This window comes from Apium graveolens, chromosome 7 (genome assembly GCF_009905375.1).
Source record: "Apium graveolens cultivar Ventura chromosome 7, ASM990537v1, whole genome shotgun sequence".
Lineage (NCBI taxonomy): Eukaryota > Viridiplantae > Streptophyta > Magnoliopsida > Apiales > Apiaceae > Apium > Apium graveolens.
The window spans coordinates 27,952,270-27,971,090 of NC_133653.1; the positions used below are offsets into that span (position 1 = coordinate 27,952,270).

At 35.1% G+C, this 18,821-nt stretch overlaps 1 long non-coding RNA gene across 4 annotated transcripts; it reads left to right on the forward strand.

The window, feature by feature from the left end:
- Positions 1-8,560: 8,560 nt before the first annotated feature.
- Positions 8,561-18,236, forward strand: LOC141670792 (uncharacterized). 4 transcript variants are annotated; one of them, XR_012554746.1, is made up of 4 exons: positions 8,561-8,653; positions 17,513-17,582; positions 17,707-17,800; positions 18,078-18,236. It is a non-coding gene; the product is annotated as an uncharacterized LOC141670792 (long non-coding RNA). The 4 variants fall into 4 exon arrangements; XR_012554749.1 differs by having other exon boundaries at positions 17,712-17,800; XR_012554748.1 differs by lacking the exon at positions 8,561-8,653 and adding an exon at positions 16,833-17,008.
- Positions 18,237-18,821: the final 585 nt, after the last annotated feature.

Here is an 18,821-nt window from a genome sequence, read left to right on the forward strand (position 1 = left end):
CTAATAAGCATCTACATACCCGCTATAGTGTCACCACACAAATGCCTATGAGAACAGACATCCTCCTGAAGGGAGCAAGCATAGTATGTACCAATCTTTGCGGATCCACTAACATCCGATTAGTTATCCTATGATCAGGAACTGTTTTAAGTCCAGAGTTGTCGTCTTCTAGATCTCACTATTATAATCTCATTATAATTCTAGAAGCTTTACTCTAAACTATGGAACATCTTATTTAATACACTTTAAATAGATAAAGCCCATAAAAATATAACAAGTCTTTTATTAATTCAAATGAAATCAAATAGGAATACAAGAAAGTTCTTCCTAATTCATCATACATGATTGGATTTAGGACAAACACTTTCAGCAAGAATAATCTCTTTCATGTGGTCTACTATGTTAGCAAGACCTTAAATGGGGCCCAAATGAACTACACCACTACTGAGAAGGAGCTCTTAGCTATAGTCTTTGGTTTCGAGAAATTTCAATCTTATCTGCTTGGGACAAAAGTGACAGTATTCACTGATCATGCGGCCATTCGCTATTTGGTTTCCAAGAAGGATTCGAAGCCGAGACTAATTCGTTAGGTGCTCTTACTACAAGAATTTGAGTTAAAGATCAAGGATCAAAAAGGTACTGAGAATCAAGTAGCTGACCATCTCTCTAGATTGAAGAATCCTGAGTCTACTTCACAGGATAAGACATTGATCAACGAATCTTTTCCGGATGAGCAGTTGTTCGCAGTTCAGGAGGAAGAGCCATGATTTGCAGATATTGTAAACTATCTTGTCAGCAATATTTTGCCTCCTAATTTGACCTCAGCTCAAAAGAAGAAGTTTCTGTATGAGGTGAAGTGGTATATGTGGGATGAACCATATTTGTTTAGACAGGGAGCTGACCAGATCATCAGGAGATGTATCCCATTCTGTGAGACGGAGGGGATATTACGAGACTGCCACTCCACAGTTTATGGTGGATACTATGGTGGTGAGAAGACGGCAGCTCGTATTCTACAAGCAGGTTTTTTTTGGCATACTTTGTTTAAGGATGCTCATCAGTTTGTTTTAAGGTGTGATCGTTGCCAACGAGTGGGAAATTTGACGAGAAAGGATGAGATGCCGTTAAATGTGATGCTTGAAGTCGAGGTCTTTGATGTTTGGGGAATCGATTTCATGGGGCCTTTTGTCTCATCCTGCAACAATCAGTACATCTTGCTGGCAGTCGATTATGTCTCAAAATGGGTAGAAGTCAAAGCTCTACCGACAAATTATGCAAAGGCAATGTTGAATTTTCTTCATAAGCAGATTTTCACAAGGTTTGGAACGCCTCGAGTAATCATAAGTGATGAAGGGTCGTATTTCTGCAACCGTAAGTTCACTTCTATGATGTAGCGTTATAATGTGAATCATCGAGTTGCTACTGCCTATCATCCACAAACAAATGGTCAAGCGGAAGTGTCTAACAGAGAGATCAAGCGCATTCTAGAGAAGGTTGTGTGTCCGTCAAGGAAGGATTGGTCTTTAAAGCTCGATGAAGCTGTTTGGGCTTACAGAACAGCATACAAAACTCCACTTGGTATGTCCCCGTTTCAACTGGTGTATGGTAAGGGATGTCATTTACCTACGGAGCTTGAGCATAAGGCCTATTGGGCATTGAAAAAGTTGAACCTGGATCTAGATGCAGCTGGAAAGAAACGAATGCTTCAGCTTAATGAAATTGATGAATTTCGACTCCAAGCATACGAGAACAACAAAATGTACAAGGAAAAGGTGAAGAGGTGGCACGATAGGAAGCTACATCCTAAGTTATTCGTGTCGGGGCAACAAGTTATCTTATTCAACTCTCGTCTCCGACTTTTTCCTGGGAAGTTGAAATCAAGGTGGTCTGGCCCTTTTATTGTCAAAACTGTGTTTCCACACGGAGCGGTGGAGATTTTTGAGAATGATCCGGACCAAGCATTTAAGGTTAATGGTCAATGTTTGAAGCACTACTATGGGGACACGACAATCCGAGAAGTGGTTAGTGCCGTTTTATTGTCAACTTGAGGAAGGTACGCAACGTCAAGCTAATGATGAAAAAGAAGCGCTGCGTGGGAGGCAACCCATGATTTGTTGTTACAGGAACCCTTAGAAGTTAATAACCTATCCAAAACCACAAAAAAATCAGAAAAACCGGGCTGAAATTTTTTTTCCAGTGACCCCCTGAGCGACCGCTCAGGGGTTGGCTGAAAGAAATTTTTTTAAGTTCAATAAAAATTCAAAAAAAAAAATCAGAAAAATAAAACACAAATTACAGCCCACAAACCACGACCTATTCCCCATTATCCCATGATTTTTACCCTTAAATACACTCCTAATCAAATTCTACCCTAATCCATACCCTATATATACATACACCTATCCCATATATCTCCCACACAACTTCTACACTTCAACTCTTTCCCAAACACAAAAACACGATTCTCAAGAACTTTTATTCAGATTCAATGGCACCCAAGAGAGCAAGGACTATCGATAGCAGCAACACTGTGCCTACGGCTGATTCTTCAAGGGGTACTGCTGCGAGGCCTCGGTTGAATGATAGGGTTGCGGAGGTGGAGTACACTAGGCTTTTGGGGAAGCCGATTCTGAAGGAGAGGGGATTTTTACCATCGGGGAGGGATGGTAAGTTGTTACCTATGATTGCTGAGAAGGGGTGAATAGCTTTTTGTGAGTCGCCTGAAGTAGTGCTGATGAGCGTGGTTCGCGAGTTCTATGCGAACGCGAAGGCCGAGAAGAATGGGTTTTCTGTGGTCCGGGGATGATGGTTGATTATCACCCAGCGGCGATTCACCGTGTGATTGGGCAGAGAGAGAGGAAGCCCACGGAGGAGAACTGGAACGAGAAGACTGCTGAGGATTTTGACTTGGATTTGATTTGTGCTACTCTCTGTAGGCCGGGCACAGTATGGACTTTCAAGACTGGAACTAATGAGTATCGTCACTTTCCGGCAATCGTGATTAACAGGTATGCCCGTGCATGGAATGCGTTTATTTGTGCTAATATTATGCCTTCTTTACATGCACATGAGGTCACAGTTGAGAGAGCACAGTTGTTGTGGGGAATTTTGAATGAGGAGAACTATGTGGACCTTGGTGAGTTCATCTACCAAGGAATTCTGAAGTTTTTGAGGGGAGCTAAGCATATGAACATCCCTTATGCATCCACGGTTACTAAGCTTTATCGAGCGGTGGGAGTGCAGTGGCCGTCTCATGAGCAGTTGTAGTTGTCGGCCGCTCCTATTGATTCCGGGACTCTGAATGCGATGCAGGAGTGGACCGTTGGTGAGCCCGAGGAACATGAACTGGGTTATCATCTTTCAGGAGGGCATCCAGCACGAGGTGCTACCATGGCGAGGCCAAGGCGTGATGAGGCTGGTTCTTCGAGAGCTCAGGAGGGTGCTGGGATGGCTGATGCCCAGTATAGGAAGCTGTCACGGAGGATGGATGCTATGTAAGAGACGCAGAGCAGGTTTGCTCAGGAGCTCACCCTTGCGTTAGGGACTGCTTTTCGAGGCCTTGGAGCTGACATCTAGTGGCCAGTTTTTGGTGAGGACTCTGCATATCCGCCTCCTGATACACCACCCACTGAGGGTGATGATGATGATGATGACTCCGAGTAGGTATACCCTATGTTCCTTTCTACTACCTTCACTGGGGACAGTGAAGATTTTAAGTTTGGGGGTGGTAGTTAAGGAATATTTTATGTGTGTGTCATATAGCTGCATATTCATGATAGTTAGTTCATATAGTTGCATAATTTTTGCCATATAGTTTTTTTATATAGCTTTATTTGTTTATCATATCATGTAGCTCATGCATATACCATGATCCCTTTTGCGATGATTTACCGACTGATTTGTGATGTTGATGCGAGTGTAGTGATAGCATTAAAGTGATGTTGAGTCGTGTAGGTTGATATGCATGCTAGAAACACTTGTATTTTCACTAAGTCTTAGAGAATGCTTAAGGACTAGATTGTTGTTATGATCTGATTGTTTTCGAGGTTAATCTATTTATTATGCTTAGAATTTTATAATAGGTTCTTAGTGATAAAGGCATGAAAAAGGAAAAATATGGAGTAAAAAATGGAATTTACGCTAATTGTCGCTAGGCATCAAATGGCTAGTAGCCGGCTCGTATGTTTATGCGAGTAGTCTAGGGTTGAGCAAGATGGAGCGAAACGCACTTGCTCAGAAATTTTGAAAAAAAAATAAACAGAAAAAAAGAAAAAGAAAAAAAAAGAGTATGTGTTGATGCATAATTGATCACGAGTGGGCTCTTTGGTATTCAAGTTATTAAGTTCTTAGGGGACTTTGTGCCTAGTGACCTAAGGCTTTTAGAGTCTGGGATCCGCTAACCTAACGCTCGCTACATGGATACCATTGTATAAGTCTTTTGTGGACCTCACTCATTGCACGGTCAAATAAGCATTACTGTTAGGAATAAAAAGCATGATTCCGTGATAAGCTCCAGAATTCTTGTAGTGTATAAGTCACTTTGTGCCTAGAATTTTTATTCTTTGTATAATCATGTGATTGCCTTGATGATAGTTGAGTCATAATAATTGATTTAGTTCCGGAGCATATTTGTTAAGCATCTGCATACACCACGTTTTTGGCTGTATGTTAGTTGGCATGATTTGATTGATCTTTAGTCGCCTAATTGCATTTGTTGAGATGTTGTAAGTTGGTTGGTTTGATCGAAGCAAGGGGGATCGTTGCATTTCATATAGATTGCATTCATGCATGTTTTATTTGTTTTTGAGTCTGTGACGCTTGAGGACAAGCATCGATTTAAGTTTGGGGGTGTGATAAGTGGCATTTTATACCACTTAGAACATCTTAAAATAGCTTAAATTGGTGTCTTGAAATCAAGTATTTTGTGTATTTGATGCGTTTTTCTAGTGTTTGTGCGTTTCAGGGTAATAGTTGCATTTCGGGGGAGTAATCATCAATAATAAGTCTTGGCATGTGTCTAGCATTGCGAGAGGGAAGAGAGGAGCAGATTACAGCAAAGAAACTGAGCAAAAATCAGACATTTTCCAGTAGGCGTCTGAGCGCCCGCTCAGCTAAGCTGAGCAGCCGCGCAGGAAGCTGAGCGCCCGCTCAGCTATGCTGAGCGGCCGCGCAGGGTCGAGAAATCAGATTATTTATTTTAGACTTCTATTTCTGTTTGGCTTCCAACTTCTGTGTAATCTGAGTTTTATGGGACTTCTATATAAGTAGATTTCAGAGACGTTTCACGGGTGTTGAATCGTTGTATTAATCGAGGAGCGAAGGAGATAAGGAAGAAGACCGTTTTAGCACACCGCAACGAAGAGGAAGCATATTTTCTTGTGATTCTTTATTTCGTTGTAATGTTGGATGCTAGTTTTCTTTGCTTTGAACCTATTTACTCCTGTGACGTACTCTGGTTTAATATAATTAGTTTAGTTATTATTCTTTTGTGTTTATTTATCATGTTTTTATATGAACCCATGATGACGATAAGTGCTATCATGGGCTAATCGTGATCATGGGGTCGTAACGAATTTACTATGGAATTCTTTAGTTAGTTGTTTAATACCTTAGTGTGTGATGATTGTATGATATCTAGTATTGGTTGTGCGTATTCGTCTTATGTGCATCGCGAATATATAAGATAGGGTGTTAATCTCTTGTGAAGCGACGGTGGATCTCGAGATTTAGAACTTGCCATGCTAGCATAGGTTCATGTATGATGTTGCATGATTAGTGGGTAACTCTAACCGTTTTATTCGCCCTGTGTAATCAAAAGGAATAACTTGTGCTTAAATCATTATGTTGTCAATTTCTGTAGACATATAGGGACTCAACATAATTGATGCCTATTTAACTTCTATCTTAATTGTGGATGTTTGGTAGAATGGTATTAGTACAATGAAAGTTGGCTTTTATCAGCATCGTGTTATTCAATTAATATCATCGGTGTTGCATGCTAAGGGTAATAACAATGACTATTGAAGGAAGTAGTAATGAAGTTGTGATCTCATGAGTGTTTTAATATTGTTAATTCGAAGTGTTAATTAAGTGGTTAATTTTAGTAGTTAATTGTAGTTAATAATTAGTTAACAAATCTAAGTGTTATTGTCTTAAGATTGAGAAGTAATCATACATTGGTGAGTGAGTTTAATTGAACATAATTAGTCTGAGTCTCTGTGGGAACGAACTAGAAAGTATTCTATATTACTTGCGAACGCGTATACTTGTGTGTATTATTATCGCGTGTTTTCGCCCTAACATCTACTTCCTTAGTGTTATGCTAGAATAGATGTGTAATGGGGTTATTGGGCTTGTTCATCATGTGGACATTATTGATCTTGTTGACCTTGTTGAAGTGTGTTTTGAACTTGTCGGGATTGTTGATCTTGTTGGCCTTGTGATCTTGTTGACATTATCGACCTTGTCACCTCCAAGCTCCCTAAAACGGAAATGCCCGCGAAGGGTTATGAACCCGTAAGCACCTCTGGTGTGAGAATAAATATTCGGTATGAGAGATCATAATATAAGTATGTGATTATGTGTGTATTTTTAGATAGAGAAAGTAGAGAGAAGGTAGAGCAAACTTATCAGAAATTGAATGGAGTAGAAATGTAATGATTTTGACTCTTTCCATTAAAGTGAGTATGGGGTATATATAGGCACATGCCATGTGCAAGGAACATGACATCTTTTCCACGTGATGGCTATAAATCATGATCTTGGTCGGGGGTCAATGTCAACCTTGTGTCAGTTGTGTTTGTTCTGATGTCCAGATCATGTGCTTGTATTAGCTTTGCTGTAGGTGTTAATGTATTGTCCCTTTCCATTTTGTCTTGCACCATATATTGTCCCTTTCCGTTTTTTCTTGCTCATACATGTCCACATCTTGTGGACCTTGTTTGTTGTGTGGACCTTATACGTTGTGTGGACATTGTACACAATATGGACCTTGCAGGCCTTGTTCCGAACTTGGGCTTGACAATGGTTTGAAAGTTGGGCTTTTTACAAATCATATACAATTAGAATAAACTAACTAGCCCAAATAACTAAATGCGTTCAAGCCTTCAAGAAAGCTACTGTGATCATTGGCCCTGCTTGTATTGTAGCATTTGTATTCTAATATTTTTTTCAACACAAAGTCGGTAAAATTTAACAAAGAATAATTCATTTTTAAATTGCCAATGATTTGTTTTTTATAGCATGGTAAGTTCAAATATTTCTATATTTTCGAGAAAAGGTTATGCACCCTGAGATTAAGAGAATATATCATATATCTCGTAATTAGTTAAATTTATTTATTTTTGTTTGTGGGTTATTTATAATATATACATGAGCCGATATTCATGTTGATATCTATCTCGAACAAAAATCCATCTCCGACCAATTTATATTTCGTTCCACTAGAAAGTGTGTTACGTGGATATACTGTATATCTCAATAACAATCCAATGTCCAACTCCCAACCAATTTATATTTCTTTAATTGACTATATATATATCCAACAAGGCATAACATTTTTAGCTCCAACTGTAACAACCCAAAGTTCCCCAACTCCCAACCAATTTCTACTTTCTTCCGCCAGACAATGTGTTGACTATATATTTTGAGCAACAATCCATCATGCCCTTATCTCCAACCAATTTCTAACTGGGTATAGAGATAGAGTATATCTTGAATAATAATTCTGAATGTCAATCGCCAACTAACCCTTCCCAACCAATTTCTACTTCCTCTCGATCCCACCCCCAACCAATTTCTCCTTACTTTAATAAACAAAGCTCAACACCCCAACTTCCAACCAATTTCTACTTTCTTCCCCAACAACACTCAAATGTATTATTCATGATCTTTCAAATTTAATAATTTATTACACGTTCATGTTAATGATAATCCTAAAATTATCATAAAATATGTAACGAAATATCCAAAATTTAATTAAATATGAATTGTAGTTTTATAAATAAATATACTTTTATCTCCAAAAAATAATTAAAAAAAATGAAAAAAGTCAGACAAATGTATAGGACCCATTAAAAATATAAACAAACAAAATGAAATATGTTATTACAAAAAGTTTAAAATTGGATTATTTATAAGAAATACAGTTGAATGGGAGTTACGAAAAAAGTTTCACTTCAAACACATGATACAACACAAATGGGTTAAACATCAAGCATGCCATTATCTTTATTTATATTATTTTAATCACCAATCAATTTTCAATCACTAAAATCATTATATACAAGTACATATCAAAATATGCATACGGGAAGTAAAAATAGTCTTATATTGAGTTTCACGGATTTCTTTGTACACAACAACAACATGAAAATTTGTGAATTATAATATCATATAATATAATTATAACCGAGATAGTTTGAGAGAGCAAAGGGGTTAAAGAGGAAGAGTAAAAAGAACTCATATCTATAAACATTGAGTCTAGGTTTTGAAATTGGGTGTAAATTGTAATTCACAATAAAAAATCGGAGAATATAGATTAATTAGTTATTATAATATACCCAATTGCAAGAACATGTGATTTCGATTTCAATAGCATCATTTTTGACATTACCAAGATTTAAAAGAGCTCTTTTCAATGCTGGGTACCAAGGTGAAGTAAAGATTCCTTCTTTCAATTATCTTGTTATAATTTGATGTTTTGATTGAATTTTTGATATTTAATCTTGTTTCTTTTACCTAAAAATTTAATCTTGATTATGTTACTTGTTTCAATTTGATGCTATACTTGAATTTTCCATATATATCTTGTTTCTATGCCTAAAGATTCAATCTATGTTGTTGGTTAGAATTTGATGTTCCGGGTATTTTTTATTTGATTTTGGTGGAACTAAATTAATTGTTTGATAGGTAGATTATTTATACTAGATACTGTATTGTTTAGGCTAATAAGAGCAAGTATAACACATAGTTATAATTGGTATTTGTAGCCAACATAGAGAACTAGATTTATAAACGTATTGATTCATTGTATTGATGTAATTAAAGGGAAAATAGGACAAATGGAAAATTGGTTTTACGTGTAGAACCGCATAGCTGTATCTGTCCTTGCCTTATTATTAATTTAATGAAAGTTGAGAGACGTATATAAAGAGTTGGTTAAATCTAAAGATAGTTTATTCTTATTCGAAGTAATCATTTGAGTGAAAATTCTATTCTAACACCAAAAAGTCATGGTTTTGATAATTGAGGCTATACATCATTTTGTTATACATAGATATCATTTTCCTGGGGTTACGTGCAGTTGATTTCCTCATCGATCTGAAGGCGACACGTGGGAATATGTTAGTTTTGATATAGGTAGAATTGAGATTTCGGAGTTTAATCTTGAGGATGCACTTTTTATTGTGTATGTTTTATCTTTATCCTTTCTGCAATTGTTAGCTTAGTTTTTTTAAGACATGGAGTTTTTATTCATATCATTTTTACAGAGTTACTTTGTCTTTCTTTATCTTAGTTCAATTGCTTGTCCAAATCGATTAGTTGGTAGTTATAATTTTTCTAGTAAGATGCAGATTTTCTTTAAGAAGATGCAAATCTTTATTTTGTTTAGTTGGTCGTTGGATTTATTAAAAACTAAACCGCCTAAAGTCAAACGCCTTGGCGTCACTGATGGACAGCTTTTATGTTCTTTTGAGTAATCGATCTATTTGAAACATTATATATACACATTATTTTCAAACTTCAAAACCATAACGATTGACTACAAGCATCAATGGCCAACGTAGAAAACAAAAGCCTCCATGTTATCTTCCTCCCATACTTCATTTATAGCCACATGCTTCCCGTCCTAGATATTGCTATACTCTTCGCCACCTTAGGACATGTTAAGGTTTCCATCGTCACAACCCCACATAATGCAGCCATCTTCCAGTTCATCGTTAATGAAAGAGTAAAATCTGGCACTCAAATCTCCATCCATTCTCTCGAGTTCCCATTTGAACAAGTTGATCTTCCTGAAGGAATTGAGAATTTCGCTACGGTGACCTCATCTGAACAATATCCAAAGCTAAAGCGAGCCATAGGACTTATCCAAAAACCAATGGAAAATTTGACTCGCTCTTTATCTCCTGATTGTATCTTTTCTGATTTATTTTACCCTTGGAGTGTTGACTTGGCGTTGGAGCTTAAGATCCCTAGGCTCATATTCTTCCCTTACAATTTCTTTTATCATTTCTCCAAGAAGCATTATAAAAAAGTTGTCGAGCCTGAAGCAGAAAGTTCTTCTGTCTTTCAAATTCGGCGCAAGTTGAAATTAAAAAGGTCTCAACAACAAGACCAGTATCTTAACAAATTCTCGTTCAGAGAACAGTTAAAATGGAGCTATGGTACAGTCCACAACACATTTCTCGATATCGAGCCAACTTATGCTGACATGTATAAGAAGTTTATTTGCAAGAAATCGTGGCATATTGGTCCTTTATTTCACTTATGTGGTAGAAAGGAGGTTCAGATTTCAGGTGATTGTAATGCTAGTTCTGATCTTAGTTGTCTGAGTTGGCTCGATACACAGAAAGTCAAGTCGGTAATTTACGTGTGTTTCGGGAGTATGGCTATAATTAATGACATACAGTTGACTGAAATTGTGTTAGCATTAAAGGCATCCAATCAGCCGTTTATTTTGGTGACTAAGAATAACATGCCTATACCAGGAGCGGGAGAGTTTGAAGATAGCAATGGGATCGTGATAAATGGATGGGCCCCTCAAATAAAGATATTGAATCACCCGGCTGTCGGTGCATTCATGACACATTGTGGTTGGGACTCGATCCTTGAGGCTATGGTTGCTGGTGTTCCACTCATTACGTGGCCCTTATTTGCTGAACAATTTGATAATGAAAAACTCATAATTCAAAACTTGGGCAATGGTGTGGAAGTGGGCTCTGAGATCTATAATTTCTCGCCAGAGATAAGGAGTCCGGTGATTGGAAAAGATAAGATAAAAAAGGCAGTGATGCGGTTGATGTGTGGTTCCCATGAAAGTGAGATGATTAGGTGTCGCGCGGAAGAGATATCACTGATGGCGAAACGTGCTACAGAGGAAGATGGGTCGTCTTACAATGACCTCATGGCATTGATACAAGAAATAAAAGCGGTCAAGAAATAATATAGTTGTTTGATGTAATATATATATATATATGTTTGTGTGTCAAATCAATATTAAATAAAATAATTTAAAATTGACATGATTTACCTATTATATTAATGCTACTAAGTAAGGAAGACAATTAAAGTTCCAGAGATTTCTAAACAAATTTAGTATTATCAATTTACTAAATAGAAGCATCTAGAATTAATTATACAACAAATAAGGATCAATGTCTTTATAATTTCTTACCTTATAGTTAATTACAATAATACACAAAAGTAAAATATGCCCTTTAAATACCAATAAACACTCTTCCACGTATCAATCACTTTCAAAAAATATAATGAAGCCTATTTTTTAGTGCAAATAGTACAATGCAATTTAAAGATATTGAAGACAACATCCTACCATTATGTAATTTATGTTATACTTATATTTTTAGAAAGTTCATGCCTTTAAGAACTAATCAAAACTTTAGAATTCAAATTCAATTGATGAATAGATATTAAGTCAAACAATAAACGTACCAATGCTTCGACTTGTTCATTTTTTATGAGGACCTTAAAATCATGTATACACACATATAAAGTAATTGAAATATCTATATTTTTTAAAATTTTGAATTGAAATATCACAAATGCATATGTTTTTGTCTCAATAAATATGCACTTGAGTAGTACACATCTATATGAAAAGAATGTTATCGCATGTATCTTTATATTAATCAAGTACAATGATTGATGATGAAACAAATGATTTGATATTAGGTCAAGCTATGTATAATATTCTCTGCTTAATTACAATAATCAAATCTCAATGTTTGTCTATATATGCTAAATTTCAGTAAGTAAACTAATATATATATATATATAATTAATCTACTCTTTTCATTAAACTGAACTTTAAATATATTATCAATGCTATATATCATTAAGGATGGGCGTTTACCTCTCCTCGCCCCATCCAACCCCGATGATCCCCTTGAACTGGGTGGGGAATCAGGGATTTTCTCGGGTACGGGGTACAGGACGGGGATATATATATATATATATATATATATATATATATATATATATATATATATAATTTGGGGATCGGGGCGGAGTCGCGGATTAGTGTGTCCCGCCTCGATTCACGACCGTGACTCCAATTTTTAATAAAAATAATATTATATACATAAATACATCAAATAAAAAAAATAAAATATACATAATATTAAAATTTTTAATTTTAATCCACTAAACATTTTAAAGTTTACCTATTGTGATATTATTTAATTTTAATGATATTTTTATGTTTATTATTGATACCATAAATTAATATTATTTCAAATTAAGGTTAAAAATTAGTATTATTCCAAAACAAATTAGATATTATGTTTTATCATGTTAATTTTTATTAAAAAACATTATTTACAATTTAATATTGTTAAACAAACAATAAATTCCCGAACTTCTCGCGGGGATCGGGGAGCAAAATAACTTGTTCAGGGATCGGGGCGGGTTTGGGGATCGGGGGATAGCACTTAGTCACCGGATGACCATTTCTATATATCATTAAACTTATTCTAAAATATTCTTAAATCATACTATTGTTCCAATATAATTTTGTTGAGTTTTTTAACCCATTTACCACGAGTAAATTAGGAGGAACAAGGAATGAGAACAAAAGGACTTTCATATTTTCATTAGTAAATTGTTTAAATATATTTATTAGAGAATTTAATGCTTTATTACCTATATGTTATTATATGTGGGGTCAAAAGTTATTAAAATTTATAGCTTTTCTATGTTATTTTTTTTTGTCAGAAGCTTTTTTATATTATTTATACATGTTAAAAGAAGGTTGTTAAGCAGATTTAAGTTTTTGTATCATAATAATGTGTCAATTTTGGTTTGGCCTACTATAGAAATTAAATCTAGCTTAATTAGTAGTTGTTTTTGAGATCAAATAAGAAACTTTTATAAGATGATCTCTCTTTCTCCGTTGCACGTTTCGCCTTCACTGATATCTCTTTGGTGTGTCACCTAATTATCTATCTTTCAGAGGAACCATGCAAACTGTACCACTGCATTTTCTATCTTGTCTTTTCCAATCACCGGACTCTTAATTTCTGACGAGAAACTATAGATCTCATACCCCACTTCCTCTTCGTTGCCCAAAATTTGAATTATAAGTTTCTCATTGTGAATTTTTCAGCAAATAATGGCCACGTAACCAGCAATCTAGGCTCACGGACTGAGTCCTAACCCCGTTGAGTTATGAACCCGCAGACCGTCGGATGATTCAATATATTTATGTGCATGGCCTGTCAATTGGCTCTTATCCCTTTATTTACTTTAAACTCTCTTTTTTAATCACCAAAAATAAACAAATGGTTGAACGTTGTTAATGCTAGTACAATTTCAATAAAATACAACTATACAGTTTCTCAAATCAATGCACACAATTCATATTGGAAATAGTAATAAAGCACCTGAAGTGAAGTCTGAACCTCGTTTCTGCTAGAAAAGGGAAGTAAATGACCAATATGCCAAAATCTCTTGCAAATCGCTAATAACTTTTAATAGACATTAGCAAAAGCCCTTTGGCGTTTTATTACTCTCGAATATTGTTCGGGCAATGTCCTTGTAATGGAATTCTCAAACTGAAGGAAGATCAACTTGTTCAAAGTAAAACTTGATAGTTTGGATGGCGATTTAAAGGCCGGATCTTATGCTCCTGTTGATGGTGAACAGGAAGATGAACTTGTTGTGTGTGGTCGTGATGCTGGAAACTTTAACATCTCCTAGGGTGGCGAAGAGTACAACAACATCAATTAGAGGAAGCATGTGGCTAGAAGTGAAGTGAAGTAGGGAAGGAAGCCTATTTTAAATTTGCAAATTTTCTTCCTTGGTTAGGTTGTATTATGCTGGTCTACCCTTAGGAAAGGAGCATGTCTCTCTATTAAGGAAGAAATATCAAACAAGTTTTATATTAAGAAATATCAAATTCAGCACAGTATTATCTACTTAAATATAAGGAATTGAATAGCAGGATTGTGTATTATTAGAATCAATAAATAGAGAAAGAAATGTGCGAGATAATAAGGGAAGTACTGTTACATACAGGATACACCATTAAGGATTATTTAATTATAATTATTTTGTTAAAGAGTTAGCATGTTGATGAGTGATGACATGGCCTTCGTGTCGTTAACAAATAGTAGCTAATGTGTTAACTTTGAGGTAATTGAACTGAACTGATACGAGCTAAGAATCTAACCTGCAAGTCGACCTGATGCGTGTCAACTTAAGATACATTGACTAAATTCCATCTGTCCAATTCATTTAAATCTATCCTCTTGGGATGGGGTACACATAATTCATGCTAGCTGTGTTGTGTACTTGTATCCATATGGCAGGTCTTTCAAGATATAAAACTCTTTTTAATATGTATGTAAGGAGGAAACGGAAAGACATGAACTAAAATGGGATAGGGTTATGAAAAATATGAGCACTTGGTATCTATCTTCTGCTTCTCAGTCTGTTAAGTGCCTCGAACTCATTCCGGGGATCGCGTGGTACAGCAGAATATCTGTGAAGAAAAATTTGTATGAAATAGATTCTACCAAGAAAACTTGGAATTGTTATATCTACAGTAAATTGGGGGGTGGCTGACCTTCCATTGAAAAGTTGTCAATTTCATGCCAGTTGTCTATCATTCTGAAGTATAGTAGTTAACTACCTAGCTGTCCTCTTATGTGCGCACCCAATGAATCCCCAGTGAATCCCCGTAACCCCCACGAACCCCTATATAGGATGCTTGGATTGTTGGGTATACTCGGATGCTCAAAATTGTAATTAAAATTCATCTTTCTTCTTATTTTTACTACAATCATAATTTTAGTTTAAATTCTTGTGTTAGATGCTTAAACCATCTATTTGATTCAATTTGCATAAAATTATTAGTTGTGTTAATGGATTTTATCATTCATAACATATATATATGTAAAATATTAATATTAATATATGTGTCGTATACCCTGCTATATATATATGTAAAATATTAATATTAATATATGTGTCTTATACCCCTTCACCTAGATCTTCATATTATTTTATTTTCCGAATTCATGTATCCCCGTACGCGCCGCCGTCCCTCACCCGTATCACTGCTTCTTAGTGCTACATTCATTAATATATTATATAAAACTTAGAAATCTATATTTGGTACTAACTCGAAGGAGGAGTCCACTGAACTGCCGTCCTCTTTTATATATCTTCAAGACATAGATGATAAAAGAGCCTCACTGCCCTCACGGCATGGTATGAAACATTGTTATCCTCCCTCCCTCATTCTTTTGGTTGGAATGCTAACTTGCTGACATACAAAACATAGACATGTATTTTTGCACATTTACATGTTGTTAAAGGTTAAACCTAGTGTAAAAGTATCCCATAAGACCCTAGGTACAATGTTGTAGTCAAGATTTATAACGCTCGGCCATAATTTTGGTATTAGAAAATGTACCGAGACAGGTAGCTAGCTGTTAAGCACCGCAGCCTGAATTTAGTGAACCAGATTAAAACTATGGAATTGCTTTTGGAAACTGGTGGTACTGTGAGAAAATAGCAATGGTTGCTTGGAATACTATTACTGGAGGGTTGGAGTTTTGTGCAGCCTCAAGATCTAATTTATGAAATATGTGCAGCTATTCGCACTCCCAGTGAAGAACCAACCTGGACAGCTAATGTGTGGCATAAACTTTCAGGTCCTTGGTACTCCACAGTTATGGGGTTACGTTCACTGCTATTTCTGCATTAGCTGTATAGAAAATTTTCCCACCACCTCTTCCTAGAATGCTCTTATGTTCAACAAATGTTCAGGAAAACCTTAATGCTAATGATATCGAGCAATCTATCAGAATTTCTAATATTTCAGATAGGATGTTATCTCATTTGGAGGGAAGAAACGACTGGTATCATAATTCAGCATGTTCCCCGCCCATTGAGTTGGCTAATCAAGGGATGCTCCTCTTACAAGTCTTCTACTTGGTTTGAAAAAGAATGTAACAAAAATTAGTGTTCTTACCATTCGGATAGGGGGTAGTTAGTGTAAGTATAGTTTTTCTTTGCTTGGAGTTGGTTTGTTTAGCTCTTAGATGCTCAGTCCTTTGGCCTGTCTCTCAACTTTGGGGTTCTTCTGTTGTACATTTTCTTTCTTTTTAATGCACAAAATTCTACCCAAAAAAAAGAAAGAAAGGAAATTAAATACTGTTTTTGCACAAAGGATCTAAATGCAACAGCAATACTCCATGGTAATATGGGTATTTAAAGAAAAAACATTTTGTTCACTTTACGAGAAATATTCTCGGTATATTTTAAAAATAAATATTTGACCGATTCTTTTTTAAAATCTGATTCATCATTGTAATCTTTTTTTTGAATAATTTTTTTCCTATAAATGAGAAAATATAAGTAAATTTTAAATTCGTCCGATTTTTGTCCCGAGATATTATTCAAACAAATTCCCGATTTGATGATAAATCACTAATTAATATCTCAACTGAACCGGTAAGTTCAGGATTACAGAATCATGTAAATTGTAAAATGTTTTTAATTATCTATGTATATTATAAAAGCTGAATCCTCTTCCTCTTTGATTGCATATTTACCTGTGTTACCCTTCCTCATACCAATTATTACCTACCTTTTCTTCTCTAAATGTCATCGCTCTTTTGCCCTTTCATGTCCAAAATGAACAGTAGCATCTAAGCTTCTATTATGTTTCTTCAACAATATACATAGGATAGGAGTAGTACTTTTCCTTCACCTTCCCATTTCCATTCATAAGAGCCGTACATGAATTTTTTATTAGGTAGAGTGTTTGATACACTTCCATCAACGACTGCCACTCTGCGTCAATTCTATAAAGTGTTTTACAGTAACATCTTCTTTCCTGCTTTTCCTCAATTTCGGTTCTGTTTCATCTTTGTTTCTTTATAAAATTATTTTCTTCTGGTCATACTTCACTTGCCCCTGTCTATATCACAGGTCAACAAGTACTAACTATATTCCAACTGTTTGACTACATCTCAACTTTTCTTCATAAATTTATAATTTATGTTAGGAGTATCCATTATTTCAAATCTTAAATTGAATTCAAACCCATCTATCTCTCTCTCTTTAGTCTCCCTGCAAATTCTTATTCTTTTACATCTTATAATCAATGATTGTATAGAAAGTCATGTGTTTTTTATTATGTAGATTAATTTTTGTAATTTATTTTTTGAATCGGATATGTTTTTTGTAATTACTTATTTGATAAATATGTTCTTTCTAATTTTGTATATATCTTGATTTTACGAATTTATTGTTTCAGGTATAATTGGCGATTTTTTATTACAGTTAATTTGTTCTTGATACATGTGATGTATCGCTCAACCGAATAGGTAAAACTCCTTTCCAATATCTTATATAATCTATGCTTAAATTTCTGTACTTTGGGTGTTTGATTCAAGATCTAAGAAAGCTTTTGATTATGAGTGTTCTATTTTTAACTACAATTGTGTTTAGCTTAGGATGCAGACAGATTGCAGATGTTGAACATTGATTCATGGAGAAAGCCATCATCTTCCTGGTAGCAAAGCCATTATCATTCTTGGTGGAGGTAGCTTTCATGTTTACACCTTATTTATTGTTTTTATACATTGTCATTTGTGTAATACATCTTATATCTAGATGACTGACATAGTATGAGATCAGATTTATATTATCATTCTTGGTGGAGGTAGCTTACATGTTTACACCTTATTTATTGTTTTTATACATTGTCATTTATGTAATACATCTTATATCTAGATGACTGACATAGTATGAGATCAGATTTATAAGGTGTTGAACTTTAGTGAATTCCTAATTTATGTTTTATTGTTATACATTTTCAGGTTTTCGTGTGGAAAAATCTTTCAAAAATGTGCGATTGTTGATGCTTCTATACAAAATACCTCACAGCACCGTTGAAGTGTCTAGCAATTGTGATCGAAGAATAGCTTTGGATGTATAACTTTCACTGTGATCTAATATAACTATAATATCTGGGATATATCGTGTAATTATTTTTGCTATTATATAATTATTATGTGTGTTCAGTATTCATTCTGTAAGCTAATTGTTAAGTGTTATCTGTACTTGAATATTCAAAAATAATATTAATTGAGTATTTTAATTTTTATATGTCCAAAATAAAATATAGATAATTGTCATATCTTCCTAATTATTTTTATGTTGGTTTATGGATTTATAAGAATCATATGAAATTTCTAAAATCTTTTTCCGGGTAATTAAAATCTATTTTATAAAAAACGGGAACCAACCGACGTCAACCGTTGTTACGTTTTTGGAACCCGAAACTCTTTCGAGAACTCCTTCCTAACCTAATTGTAATATTCCGAGCATATTCCATGTTTCGACTTTTTTGATCCGGCGTACGGTTTGTCCTGCACGGGTCCCGGCGCAACATTTTCGATACAATATTCGTTTCGGTAAATCAATAAAACCCGTATTTTCGATAAACGAGAGCTTTTTATTAAACTATCCCAATTATCACTTCGTAATACGTGTAACCAGGCGCTGAGACCAAGACCGCAGTACAAATTGTACTGATTTGGATAATTATCCCGAAAACCGAT